This window comes from Schistocerca serialis, chromosome 1 (assembly GCF_023864345.2).
Source record: "Schistocerca serialis cubense isolate TAMUIC-IGC-003099 chromosome 1, iqSchSeri2.2, whole genome shotgun sequence".
NCBI lineage: Eukaryota > Metazoa > Arthropoda > Insecta > Orthoptera > Acrididae > Schistocerca > Schistocerca serialis.
The window spans coordinates 612,828,307-612,844,125 of record NC_064638.1 but is presented as its reverse complement, the minus strand read 5'-3'; positions in this window follow the sequence as shown (position 1 = coordinate 612,844,125).

Here is a 15,819-nt window from a genome sequence, read left to right as displayed (position 1 = left end):
ACACCAACGAAACCTCACTAATACCATCGGAAGAAGACGACTAGCTTTCTATGGGCATCTGTACAGAAAGGACCCCATAAGTGTATGTTGCTCTGAGAGATCTTCAAAGAGGTCAAGAAGGGTAAAGGTCTAGCAGAATATCATATCAGGCAAGACAAAACAACTGAACGAGGAGGGGTACCATTTAGATATAGAAACCAGACTCTTTCTAACACCCCTCAAAGTATGTTTCCAGAATGAGATTTTCACTCTGCAGCGGAGTGTGTGTTGATATGAAACTTCCTGGTAGATTAAAACTGTGTGCCCGACCGAGTTTGGAAGGTAGGAGACGAGATACTGGCAGAAGTAAAGCTGTGAGGACCGGGCGTGAGTCGTGCTTCGGTAGCTCAGATGGTAGAACACTTGCCCGCGAAAGGCAAAGGTCCCGAGTTCGAGTCTCGGTCGGGCACACAGTTTTAATCTGCCAGGAAGTTTCACCCATCAAAGAAGTTAATCACACTAAGACGAGGGAATGGTCAGAAGAACGGAAGTTAGAGTTAAGTAACACACTGAACGGAACACAAGCTCGGAATGTTTCAGGGCCAGGATGGAAATCGGCCGTAGCGTCTCGGCACTTGCCTGGTGCGATTTACAGAACTCATCCTTGTCCCCAGATACCATAACAACGAAATAATTTACAGAAGAATGAAACCCCTTATCAACTACCGAAAAACTCTCAGACATAATAAGGAGAAAAAGGACTGATTTTTACAGACATATCCTCAGAATGAACCCAAATACATCAACAACAAAAATTTTATTGCTTCCTCAAAAATAAAATAAAATACAGTTTTAAGGAAATGGAGAAGGACTTACGAGAACTACAAATCATAGAAAATATGCACACTAGATAAAACTGCAAAAAATAACCAAACACAAGAAAGAGAGGTTGTAAGTCAGAATGAAAACCAAACGAATAACCCAAATGTCTGAAAAAGAAAGGAAAGCTTGGCCAGCAAAAATGAAACAATACTGGGCTAACAGGAAAGCACAGAACATTCAGAACTGCCTGGTATAACGTACCCCAAAGTAGGGTGAAACGAAAGAAGTAGAAGGAAGAAATGTGCTTCAATTTACTTCATTAATTCATCTTTAAGTTAGATAGAGGCTGGAAGGGATCGCCGGCCGCGGTGGCCGAGCGGTTCTAGGCGCTTCAGTCCGGAACCGCGCGACTGCTACGCTCGCAGGTTCGAATCCTGCCTCGGGCATGGATGTGTGTGATGTCCTTAGGTTCGTTAGGTTTAAGTAGTTCTAAGTTCTAGGGGACTGATGACCACAGATGTTAAGTCCCATAGCGCTCAGAGCCATTTGAACCATTTTTGGACGGGATCACCGTGTATTACCTGGTGTCTCGTGCAGTGTAGTTGGCCTTTAATTTTACTGCGTTTAAAAGAGAAAGAACATTTCACATCCGCTCAACAAAAGTATTAGAGAAATACGATTTCAATCATGGCAGTGAGCCAGCAACCGTACAAGAATGTGATTCGTATATTACAGCAAACCGGTTGCAACAAGATTTAACTTGACCTGGTTTCGACACCGACTAAGGGTGTCTTCAGCAGAAAACCAAAACAACTACAAGCGGATGGCCGTATTATACAAATTGTATTAGAGACATGGAGAAAGAGCGTCACTGTATCGAGGGATTGCAACGAAAAATGGAGGCAGTTACTAAACGTCTCTGCAGCTGTATGGTTTTAGAATGACCTTCGTAAACTGTTAGGAGTCTCGGTAAGAGACAAAAGCTGACCATGTCCAACATAAGCGGCCGATATCGACCACAGGAAAGTGCTTTCCTTGTTCCGTGTTCTGCTAGACAATCGCGTCCCGTCCTTTGTGGGCTCTTCCCTATTTGCGCCCATCATTAATAAATCTTTTCACGATGATCACGCGCCCCGTACGGCCGTGGTAATTTTCAACGCTAAATGAACACCAGCGGGTCTCTCTTTGCAGCCGAAACAGAGCCGTGCCGCTTTAATACAATTCCCAGCAAGCAAACAGAAAGCGTTTCTGACCGTATTATGAAACTGAAGAAACAATTTCTTCCACTTAACGAAATTGCTGCGAATGACGTGAACAGGGTACGAGAGTAATTTGTCTTCGTAGAATAGTGAAGGAGCCTGTAAGTGGATAATTAGATTCATTCGCTAGTTCCCAGGCCGTGGAACGACAACCCAAAGGGGGCTTAGGCAGCAGGCAGAAAGGAGAGCGAGTAAAAAAAGAAAGAAAAAGGTTGGAAGGAGAGACGCAGGGAGCTGGAAACTGAAAAGTGAAAAAAAAAAGGGACGGGCCGGAAAAGGGGATTAAAGCACACGCTGGCCCACTCTCTCCCGTGCGTCCTCCGGACAGCAAAGAAAGGACGGCCTTGCTCAAGAGGAGAGTTATGAGCGCTCAGGGCGAATTGTGATGCAATGGCCCTCGATGACACAAACCGACCGCCAAGTGGCGAACTGGCCGAGCAGCGGGAAAGCGGCCGTTATAACAAGACACAGCCGCCGCCGCACACACCGCCTCAGTCCCTGCAGACTGCGAGCTCATTTCCGCCCGCAGTTAACACTGCTCAGACCTCCTGCCGAATGCAATTCTGTTCTTCCCGTCCTTGCAGAAAGCGAATTATAGCGCTGCAAAATTTCGGAAGAAATGAAACGTACAGGCGGCGAAACATTGCGGGGTCGCTGAGGCGGCTGTTTTCGTACGGGGAAACGCAAACTCAAGGTGTTCTTCAGGAAACAGCGAAGCTTTTCTCATCTTGCCTTCTTTTGGTGAGACACTTGATAAATCCGTATAAGTTGTTTTTGTTACTAGGTTCTTCAGTGCGAAGACTGTTTTGATGAACTTTCCGTGTTAACCTATGTTGTGCAGTACGGTTCATCTCTACATAACTACTGCAATGTACGTCCAATTGAACCTGCTTCCGTTGTCAAGCCCTGTGGCCTCGCTCTACAACTCCCCTCCTCCCCCCCCCCCCCCCCCAACCCACTTAGTTCCATTACCAAACCGATGATTCCAGATGCCTCCGAACTAGGCTTACCAATCGATCCCTTCTTTTGGACAAGTTGGACCATAAATTTCATTTCACTCTTTTTCTTCATTAATTATTCGATCTAACCACCTAACCTCGCGCACTCTGCTGTAGCACCACACTTCAAAAGCTTCTATTATCTTCTTTTCTGAACAGCATAAGTCAATGTTACACTTCCTTACCAGACTATACTCCACACCAGTTTATATTTATAGTCTGCTTTATTGTATATCCACTCCACTTCAGCCATCATCAGTAATTTTGCTGCACAAATAGCAAAACTCATCTACTCCTTTTAATGCCTCATTTCGTAATGTAATTCCCTTGGCTTCGCCTGATTCAGTTACGCTATATTCCATTGTTTTTACTAATATTAGACAGGAAACACTTCCTAATGTTTTGCAAAATCGTACTCACTTGGTCACGAACCATTATTCGGCTTCTTAGTCCATCTTCAGGTGACAACCGAATCTTGCGAGCACAGATGAAATGACGATCCACTTGCGCAGATATTACATATACAGAAGACAAAAAATGGTTCAAGTGGCTCTATGCACTCCGGTCAACAGTCCCCTAGACTTAGAACTACTTAAACCTAACTACCCTAAGAACATCACACACACCCATGCCCGAGGCAGGATTCGAAACTGCGACCGTAGCAGCAGCGTGGTTCCGAACGGAAGCGCCTTGAACCGCTTGTCCACAGCGGCCGCCTGCAGAAGACACAAAAGGTACGCAAACGAGGCCATGTATATTGTTTACATATGAAAGTATTACATTTTTGTCACGCAGAAGCAGTTTCATTAACTAAAAGACGAAACAAATTTTTTTACGTACAAAAACAATGTGTTGACAAAAGTCATGGGCTAGGCGCGATATGCACCTATTTGTACGTATGGTGGTGGCATCGCTACACAAGGTATAAAAGGGCAATACTTTGGAGGTGTTGTCATTTGTAGTGAGGTGATACGTGTGAAAAGATTTCCGATGTGATTTTGGACGCATGACGGGAATTGACAGACTCTGAAAGCCGAATGGTAGTTGGAGCCACATGAATGGGACATTCCATTTCGGAAATCATAAGCGAATTCAGTATTCCGAGATCCACAGTGTCAAGGGTGCTCCGAAAAGGTCAAATTTCAGGCATTACATCCCACCATGGACAGCGCAGAGGCCGACGGTATTCGCTTAACGAACGAGAGCAGCGGCATTTGTGTAGAGTTGCCATTGCTAAAACACTAGCAACACTGCAAGAAGTAACAGCAGAAATTAATTGGGGGGGGGGGGGGGGCGGCGAACATATCCGTTGGAACAGTGAGGCGAAATCTGGCGTTAATGAGCTATGGCAGCAGACGACCAACGTGAGTGCCTTTACTGGCAGCACGACATCCCCTGCAGCTCATCTCTAGTACTCGTGATCATATGGGTTGAACCCCAGAGGGCTGGAAAACCGTGGCCTGGTGAGATGTCCCGATTTCAGTCTCTAAGAGCTGATTTTAGGGCTCGAGTGGGGCGCAGACCTCAAGAAGCCGTGCACCGTACTTGTCAACACACCATTGTGCAAACTGGTGGTGGCTCCACAATGGTCAGGGCTTTGTTTACATGCAAAAGACTGGGTCCTCTGGTATGCCTAAGCCGATCATTCACTGGAAATGGTTATGTTCCTCTACTTGGAGACCTTTTGGAGCCAATGACGATGGAATTGCGTGACAATGCGTCAAGCCACTGGGCCACAATTGTTCGGGAATGGTTTGAAGAACATTCTGGACAACTCGGGCGGATGATTTGGCCACCTAGATCGCACGACCGAATTCCATCGAACGTTTATGGGACGCAGTCTCGAGAGCTCACCTCGTGCACAAAATCTGCGCCGGCTTCACTTTCACAATTACGGACGGCTATAGGGGCAGCATGGCTTAATATTTCTGCAGGGGGCTTCCAACGACTTGTTGAGTCCATGCCACGTCGAGTTGCTGCATTACGCCGGGTAAGAGAAGGGCGTCACCTCAGTGACTTCCTTCACCTCAGTGTAGTACCTGTATAAGCTGCACATAATTTTATCTATGTTTGGCACGCAGTTGCCACCTGAAGATGTTCTGAGAAGCTGAAATCCGACAGTTCGTGACGATATAAATGTAATTCTGCAGAAAATTAGGATTTATTTTTCAAATGGTTCTAAGCACTATGGGACTTAACATGTGAGGTCATCTGACCCCTAGACTTAGAACTACTTAAAACTAACTAACCTAAGGACATCACACACATCCATGCCCGAGGCAGGATTCGAACCTGCGACCGTAGCAGCAGCGCGGTTCCGGTCTGAAGCGCCTAGAACCGCTCGGTCACAGCGGCCGTCTAGGATTTATTTCCTGTTAATATTATCATATTCTGCCAAACACCGATGAAAAATTCAGTTAAATAAAAATTCAGTTAATTTCATTGCCGTATTTCTGTTGACATTCAACTAATAATCTCTTTTCAAGACACTACCGTTCACCTCTGTAGTTCAGCGGTCAGCGCACCTGACTACCACTCGGTTGTCGGTTGGGTGGAGATTTTCTCCCCCCGGGTCTGGGTGTCGTTTTGCCCTCATCGTCGTTACATCATCATCGACGCTCAAGTCGCCGATGTAGCATCAACTAAAAAGACTCATCAGATCGCCGAAGACCCCAGAGGGAGAATCTCGGCTAAAAATGCCATACGATCGTTTCATTTCAAGACACTACCAAACGCTCCTCTGTCTCTTACAAAAAAGTCATCATTAAATCTTATCTCCGTCCATACAGGCCATGAAGGCCCAACGATACCGCCCGACCGTCGTGTCATCCTTAGCCAACTGCCGGGTATGGTGGGGCATGTGGTCATGACACCACTCTCCCGGTCGCTGTCAGTTTTCTGACCGCAGCCGCTACTTCCCTATCTAGTAGGTCCCCAATTGGCCTCAAAAGAGCTGAGTGCACCTCGCTTCCCAACAGCTCTCGGCAGACAGGACTGTTACCCATCCGAGTACTAACCAAGCCCGACAGCGCTTGACATCGGTGATCTGACGGGAACCGGTGTTACCACTGCAGCAAGGGCGCTGGCTGTCATAATTAAATCTTAAAGTTTTTATTTCTCCTTGCTGACTGCCTCCTTCGTTTTTGTGAGGCCTGGTCCTGCATGTCGCGTGAGCGGTAGAAGCGACGGACAGCGTGCGCATGCGCAATTATCGAGGTACCGGTACAGCGTACTGCACGTGTGTACGGCACGCGAGCGACAAACACGCGCACCAAGTTGAAGCATCCAGCTAACTTAAAACGACGACACAAAACGACGAATGCTCGAATTTACGGCAGCAAAATCAGCCTTAATTAAGAAAACGATGGAAAAGAGCGCTGGTCATTAAATATGGAACTAGAAGCATCTCGGCGGGGAATTTAGCAAATTGTATCCGCATTCACGAAGATCACCACAGAAATTCTTCTAATATACAAGGAAACGCACGAAACTTGCGACTATGTGATCAAGGAACTAAACTCGAGCGTTCCTTACGTGATCACCATCTTTCAGCAACGAACGAACATTAAGAAAAGAGTCATTACTGTAGTAAGGAAAAATACTTAATTTATATATAAATTTTGTACGATGTGCGTGCTTTGAATGTATAACTTGACTAGCTTTTGATTTTTTCATGTTTCTTTAACAATTTGTTGTTCAACTGAGTGCTACCTTAGTTAGTACTGTTGAAGTTAGTTATAAGGGTTACTAGCCGTAAAAGTCAATTTGATAAATTCATACACTGTTCTGCCAATCTCAATAGCGGTTATTACAGACTGCGTGTTCCCATTTAAAATATGCTTTTATAATTCTACAGCTGTGTGTGAATAATTGCTACTGTATTTTATTCAGGCATAACGCTAAAATGCGTCATTTCATTTTTATTAAAACCTAACTAACCTAAGGATATCACACACATCCATGCCCGAGGCAAGATTCGAACCTGCGATCGTAGCAGCAGCGCGGTTCCGGACAGATGCGCCTAGAACCGCTCGGCCACAGCGGCCGGCGGTGGATAGCACATCTCTACAAGTTACGATCAGTAATACCCTCCATGGTGTAGATGTAGTACGCAGCAGCCATGTCACAACATGTGGGCGAGTGATCCGCTCCGTATTGTCGCATCGAATTAGTTCGCACCTGCAGATAGGCAACCAAATAAACAGAGCTCCAAAGGAGGCTACTGTCGTTGAGACTTCACGAATTGCACGCAAGTGCTCTTCTGCCAATATTGGCGTTTGAACGGTGCCTGTACCGCGAACAAAAACATGCAGAGATGCTCTGTTCACTGATATGTGTCGATTCTGTGTACTGTATCGTAGTTTCCGCTCGATCGTCTTCTGAAATTGCACTGTACTCACCCGAACAGAGAAGTACTGGCAGCGAGCTGAAGTGGCAAACGTCGGATACCAGAGCAGCAGACACGGCCCCGCAGTAGGGGAGCACTTGAATTTAGGACGATATCCGGCGGATCCACAAAGCGGACCGCCGGATGGCGTCCTAACGAAGGTCAAGGCCCGGCCCGGGCCGCACGCCCCCTCGGCTCGTAATCAAACGGGGGAGGGGGTGGAGGGGTGGGGGTTAAGAGGGAGGCGCTCTGGCCGGTCCGGATAACTTGGCGGCCAACGGGGCGTGAAATCAAAGCGGCCGGACCGCAGCGCCGCCAAGACGCCGGCCGGCATCTCGGCGGCGGGGGCGCCGCCGCCACCTTTGAGCGCCGGCACGCCAGCTATGGGGCGCCGGTGCTCAGCGACCTCCTACACACTGAGGAAAACTCACAGACACCAGTAACTCTACACGACATTACGCAGTCGCCGTGAAAGTTTAGTGTCATGCTGTCGCAGTACAGCTGAGTAATATTACCGCATTAGAACTACAGCAAGTTCGCGATTATTCGGGTACAAGGTACTGCGTACTTTTTCCGCTCCATGTTATGTCAATAACGGTACCTGTTTCTTCCATAGACTATTTATTTTGTATATAGAAATTCTTCCAATCCATATGTGGCATACAGCAAATCAGTGCTTAATAGTATTGCTTAAAAACAGTCTTGGTTGCAATTTTAGATTATTTTTTTATTTTTCAACGACTCGTTTCGTCTTATTTAGGCATCTTCAGGTTATCTAGAAAAAGATAACCTGAAGATGCCTAAAGAAGGCGAAACGGGTCGTTGAAAAATAAAAAAAAAGACTAAAATTGCAACCGAGACTGTTTTTAGCCAGTACTATTTCGTATATGTTTTAGAGTTTTGTATTCGTCACAGTTAATGCAGAATACTTTCTAAACAATTTAGGACCTATTGATGTATTTATGATTTTTCCTCATGTGTAGCCACAGTTACATCAAACTTACAGAAAGATAGAACCGTCATTTGACTTCATTACTCGTATATGCTTTATTGTACAATCTGTTTTCAGCCTTAGGCCGTTTTCAAGTGTTACAAATGTCAAAAATCTCCCGACATTTTTGGTGGAACATCAATCGTTAAACCATATATCTCCGGTTATATAAACCCGGTATTTCGTACATAAAAGTGAGAACCTATGATTTGGTCTTCCTTTTTATTTCACAGTCTTATCCTTTTAGTAAGTCACGCAACTCCCTAATCAATTAACTTACAACAAAAATGTTCTCCGTTTTCCTTACAAAACGTCTGGTTTTTGTTACCAAAGATAGATATCTTAACGACTATTTATGTTCTACCACAAAAAACGGGTGAGTTTTGACATTTGTCATACTTGAAAATCGCCTAAGTCTGAAATACAGATCGTGCAATAAAGCGCATAATATAGTCAAACGGCGATTGTATCCTTCTGTGAGATAAAAAAATTTGCTGCACAAGATTTTCTAAAATGCTTCCTCAAATGCAGGTACTATTCGGTCCCACACACTTGAAGGAGACCAAATTTTTCTCAGGTATGTACGACATAATGGCGGCGATATTACACCTATTTAATTTTGCGCGTTAACATGTTAACCACAAAAAATAATATTAAATTTTGTAATTTAAATTTTTCAATATTTTCGTAACCAAACACGAGAATATCTTCAACAAGAAACAAGAAAGCCTCAGGATGAACGGATCCAATATTCCCGTGCTGTAGCGAACGACCTTTGCAAATAGCAAGAGGAGAACCGCACCGGGAGTTACCATGGAAAACCTCTTGGACGTCGACGCACGAGGTACGTTCTAAAATCTGCGTCTGCGAGCTCAACTCCAGTCCAACACCAGCAAGGGAGGGTGAAGTTGGCAACGCCGGCCACTCCTGCTGGTGAAACGTCAGGAAAATCAACAAACGAACATCGGCCGACGAACCCGAGACAGAACTGAACAGACAGTTTGTTAAGAAGTGGCCTCAATTTTGTGTCTTTGTTATCACTATTAACATAAAAGTTCGCATCATCAAAAAACGAGCCATGCTTAGTTTGTTCCCTGAAGAAATAATGGCTTCAATCCCTGTGTAGGTGGGCGCCGGCCGCGGTGGTCTAGCGGTTCTAGGCACGCAGTCCGGAACCGCGCGACTGCTACGGTCGCAGGTTCGAATCCTGCCTCAGGCATGGATGTGTGTGATGTCCTTAGGTTAGTTAGGTTTAACTATTTCTAAGTTCTAGGGGACTGATGACCTCAGATGTTCCATAGTTCTCAGAGCCATTTGAACCATTTTTTGAAGAAATAATGCATTTTCCTCTCAATAACATGGACAGCTGTGTTTGTAAACTGGTCACCCCTATTGTCTTTCATCGAATTTATTGACTTTTAGCACCGGTAGTATTTATTGCACATTAAAGAATATATACATCCACAAACATCTGTGGCACCTATGGAAGAAGCTTTCAGTAGGGGGCATAAAAATAAGTACAGATGCTATAAACCTATAATATTATTATTATTATTATTATTATTATTATTATTATTATTATTATTATTATATACCCTATACAGAATCGGATTAAGTGAGTGTTTTCCATTTGTTTTGCGAATTACTAATGGTTTTCTATATTTGAAATTAAGGGCGGATAGCAGCACACACGACGCTAACTTTAAAAGGTAATATTTAGTGGTCACTTTTCATTCTAAACCCAATGAAGTACGTATCAATTTAATTGGGAAAGACTACTGAATTTAAAAAAGTTATAAAAATGTTCCCGGGTGCATCACGTGTTTCCGCCTCTCGCCATATGAGAGTGACCGAGCACTGTCGAATATGATGATTTTGGTGTTCCCTGTTTTACGGCGTGGGAAGGCATAATGTTGCGTTGGCGTACTGACCTCTAGATCTGTGAACACGCTACACTCACCAGCCAGTGTTATGGCGACACTCTACTCCTTCCCTGCGTGCTTCTTTTCAGGGCTGCTGCCGGCCCTGGGTTCATTTTTACGGAAGACAATGCGCAATCGCATCCAACAGCGCAGGTGGGAGATCCATTGGAATGGGAGAATATTCGGCGAATGGACAGGTCTGTCGGTTTTCCCGACTTCAGTCCCATGGGGCACTTGCAGGGTGCGTTGGGGAGACATTACAGCACGTCCACGTGCACCGATGACCATCCAGCACTCATCAACTGCGCTGCTGGAGGAAATGAACGCCGTACCACAAGAAATCGTTGCCATCGTTGTGGCAAGCATGGCAGGACGTCGCAGTGCAAGCACTGCCGCCCGCAGTGATCGATCACCCATGCTATTAAAAACCATGTCCCGCCTTCTGTAATGTCCAGAGTTCCATCATAAAATGGTTCAAATGGCTCGGAGCACTATGGGACTTAACATCGGAGGTCACCAGTCCCCTAGAACTTAGAACTACTTAAACCTAACTAACCTAAGGACATCACACACATCCAAGCCCGAGGCAGGATTCGAACCTGCGATCGTAGCGGTCGCGCGATTCCGGACTGAAGCGCCTAGAACCGCTCGGCCACTACGGCCGGCGCCACCATAAATCACAGTGAATACCGTGTAATTATTGTGTCCGAATCAAAGAGTCATATCTGTTCGTCTCATTGCGTATCTCTTTCAGTTACCTTCTGTACTGTACTGTACTGTAGCAGTTCGTTCTATTTATGGTCGAAGTTCATCGAGCTGTTACTTGGGGCAGTGGCACATCATGAACAAGTTCCTTTCGTTCTTTAGTTTTGTACAGCAGTTCATATATTCTAGGAGACGAGCAGCTACTTTGCAAAGAAATTGCCACTGTTCCTGCTCTTCCACTATCAACTTCGAAGACGGGACGTGACACCACTGCTGGTTGACTGAACAGTAGGAAATAAATCTCCTAAACGAATCTGCGGTCAATATGGATGTTTGAGAACAAAGTTCGCTTAATGTATTTCTTTTATTTTTACTCGGAAATTTTTATAGGGAAAAATCAAGTAAAATCGTTTTTCTGTATTGTTTACACATTATTTCATTTAAATCTCTACATTGGGCTCATTAATTTCCTATTTTTAATTCTATCAGACGATTTTTCATTTCGCAACTATTCTAAAGAATGAATACTCAATTGTTGGGATCTATTGAATAGAATTATATAGCATCTTTGGTATTATTATAGCATACAGTAGAAACTTTTTTTTACATGTCTCTTTTTCCCAGAGCATGTTAATTTATGCTTCTACTGCCATGACACTGAAAGAGACGTATTCCAAGCGTTTTCGCTTTCAGGAAAACGAAAGCACTTAACGTGATATTATAGCATTCACAGGTTAAGATTTCTCTCTCTCTTTCTCTCTCTCTCTCTCTCTCTAATTGCGCTATTATGTGAAACATAGCACGAAAGCTCCGTGTAATATCTTGTCCTCCGAAACACTGAAGCACCGAAATTTCAAGTTACATGTACAGGATGCTCATAAAGTCCTTTAACATTTCAGTCTTATCGTTAAATTTTTTGGCATTTTTGCAAGTGATATAAAGGAATGCACACACTAAAAGAAACATCTGTCGTTCATGATCGACTCCGTCAGGGACTACCTAAGACTCACATTTCCTAGGAGATGGATTGGCCGTGCATCGCCAAGTCTTTGGACTTCCAGCTCGCCTGATGTAGCTCCAGTGGACTTCAGTATTTCAGTTGGTGAAGAAGAATGATTTTCTTTCATTTAATACACCTCAGACTTGATAAACCCCGGATGGTATCTATTCTTTCGGATATGTTAAGTCTACGTCTAACCGGCCATTGACCTTCTTCTTCTGTGCTGGATGCACACGCATTGTCCGAACTCTTACGGGACTCGGTAAGATTGCCTGCCAAGTGTAATGGGCAGAAGCACTACGAATGTAGTGTGTGGACATTAAGCTGGGAATGTGGGTCTCACGGGCAGCGTGCAAGGGATAAAACCATGTAGTTGCACTATCCTCTGAACTCTCGGTGGCTCAGATGGATGGAGCGTCCGCCATGTAAGCAGTAGATACCAGGTTCTAGTCCCGGTCGAGGCACACATTTTCATTGTCCCCGCTGATATATATCAGCGCCTGTCGACAGCTTGGGGTCTTAATTTAATTATCATTTCATTCTAAGAGAGCTGCAGGGTCACCGATATCTGTTCTTTCGGATATATCCGAAAGAACAGATACCATCTTCATATATGAATGGATGCAGGTGATCAGACGGAATACTTACGTGCGTGTCACCTGTCAGAGTCATATCTAGACGTATCAGGGGTCCCACATCACTCCAACTGCACACGCCCAACACCAATAGAGAGTCTCCACCAGCTTGGACAGTCCCCTACTGGCATTCAGGGTCCATGGATTCATGAGGTTGTCTCCATGCCCGCACACGTCCCTTCACTCGACACAATTTGAAACGAGAATCGTCCGATCAGGCAACATGTTTAGAGTCGTTAACAGCCCAATGTCGGTGCTGACGGGCCCAGGAGAGGCGTAAAGCTGTGTGTCGCGCAGTCATAAGGCTACACTAGTAGACCTTCGGCTCCGAAAACCCATATCGATGTTGTTTTGTTGAATGGTTCTCAGCGTGACAGTTGTTGGTGGCCCAGCATTGAAACCTGCAGCAATTTGTGGACGGGTTGCACTTTTGTCACGTTGAACGATTCTCTTTAATCGTCGATGGTCCCGCCTTTGCAGGGTCTTTTTCCGGACGAAGCTATGTCGTAGATTTGATGTTATACCGGATTCCTGATATTCACGATGCATACGTTAAATGGTCGTATGGGAAAATCCCCAATTCATCGCTACCTCGTAGATGCTGTGTCCCATCGCTCGTGCAGCGACTCACTTAAAACTTGTCGTGTGACTAGGGCCTCCCATCTGGTAGACCGTTCGTCGGATGCCAGTCTCGATTTGACGCCACTTCGGCGACTTGAGCGTCGATAGGGATGAAATGATTATTAGGACAACACAACACCCAGTCCCTCAGCGGACAAAAATCTCCCAACCAGCCGGGAATCGACCCCGGGCCCTTAGAATTGACATTATGTCACGCTGACCACTCAGCTACCGGGGGCGGACACTTAAATCTTGATAACCTGTAATTGTGGCAGATGTAACCGAAACCGATCTAACAAATCCGCCAGACACTTGTTTTATATCGTGGTTACTGACTGCAGTACCGTTTTCTGCTTGTTTACATATCTCTGTATTTGAATCGCATGCCTATACGAGTTTCTTCGGCGCTTCAGTCCATTAACCTGTGATCTTGCAATGTTCGTCGCTAAAATATGTTGCCTAGACAAATGTACTAAATAAATATCATAACATCGACTATTTTTTGCGTCAGTGTATTTAATGCATGGCGGCACATCGATAAGAATGTGAGAAAAAGTACCAGAAAGCTCATGTGCCTTTATTTGCCTATTTTATATGTCTCCTGTTGCTCACGTGGAGCCGGTCGGTGTGTCCGAGCGGTTCTAGGCGCTGCAGTCCGGAACCGTGCGACCGCTACGGTCGCAGGTTCGAATCCTGCCTCGGACATGGATGAGTGTGATGTGCTTAGGTTAGTTAGGTTTAAGTGGTTCTAAGTTTTAGGGGACTGATGACCTCAGCTGTTAAGTCCGATAGTGCTCAGAGCCATCTGAACCATTTGAACCTCGCGTGGACAACGTTTAAACGATAGTCCAGTACCGTCTAGCCAAATTTGTACCCAACTTTGCAGTGTGCTAGTGTTCGATTCTAGCATCTCTTTACCGAGTATCGGTGAAACAAAACAGCGCTGTTTGTCTAAGAACATGAGTCGCGAGCACACGGAAAGCACGTTGTAACGGCTACATGTGAGCCGCTACATGGCTTCAGACAACAGTCACATACTCAAAACATACCTTGGTGCCCTTCCGACACTCAGGTAAGATCAATATAAGATTTATCATTCGGAATTATGTTATATTATCACTCTAAGTATAGTCTGCGAATGTGAATACGGGTCGTCTGCTGACATATGTGTGGGCAGCCTGCTGTGGCTTCTGTGAATGTGGAGATGCAGTTTAGCCAACCACTTTATAAAGTAGAGTGCGACTGCACTGGACCAGAGAGACTTAAGTTCCCCGCGCGTTAGCAGGTCCCGTTAGGTTGGTAAATAGCCGCCGTGAGGACTCTCTGAGCCATTCCGGTCACCGTGTGTGGACCCTGGACAAGGGGAGACGGTTAGGCATTCCCTACTGAGACTCTGGTGAGTATAGCCGCTCTGCGTGATGGCCCCTAGACTCATCTTAGGAGAGATAGTCAGGTAGAATAAAACTGCTATTTCCGTTTTGTATTACGGATGAAGGGCCAGCATTCCATATAATCGTACTATTAAGTAAAGTGAGTGATTAAGAAGTATTTTCATGAATTTTAGAAAATACATGTTGTTGTTACAGAAAATTTGTAACTTTGTTTCTCAAATGGCTCAAAAAATGATTCAAATGGCTCTGAGTAACATGGGACTTAACATGTGAGGTCATCAGTCCCCTAGAACTTAGAACTACTTAAACCTAACTAACCTAAGGACATCACACACATCCATGCCCGATTCAGGATTCGAACCTGCGACCGTTGCGGTCGCGCGGTTCCAGACTGAAGCGCCTAGAACCGCTCGGCCACACTGGCGGGCTCTTTGTTTCTCACAGCAACGCCATATTTCCGTTACCATTCCAATAAAGGTATTCAAACCTTTAACCTAAAGTTAAACAATAAGCAGAAATTTTGTGTAGTGATGTTTGCTCACACAAACGGTCCTAGGCGCATTCCACAAAAGATAGGTGCCATTTTCAGATTGAGGATACCTCCCAAGGCTTTGCGGAGAGCACGTATCATGCAACGTGTGTCACTGGGAGGCCCCCGGGGTGCGGCGTCGGGTCACAGTATAAGAAGGCAATACAGAGCGGAGCGGGTAACGGGCAGCAGGCAGTGCCGGCGCGGTGGCTGAGCTGCGCACCAGAAATGATTTATGTCGGGAGACGCGGCGCGCGGCCACACGGCCGCGCCGAACAAATATACGATCTGGACACAATCCAGCGACGTCACGCGACCGTGATATGTGGCCGCCGCTGCCCGGACAATGTATGTCGATCGCTCGCACAGCCCTCTGTTTGCCCGGCTATGCCCGCGTCCGGTAAATACGACGGCCGCTGCTGCAGGAGCACGTCTCCGTGTCACGCCGCGGCGAGTCGACCCGTGTCGTCACAGCCTGCGCCCGTGAGTACAGTCTCCGACCACCACAGTCAGCAAACACCGCGAAGTACACCAAGGGGCATTAAGAGGACGGCAGCGCACTGTTAACCTTCCTTTGTTA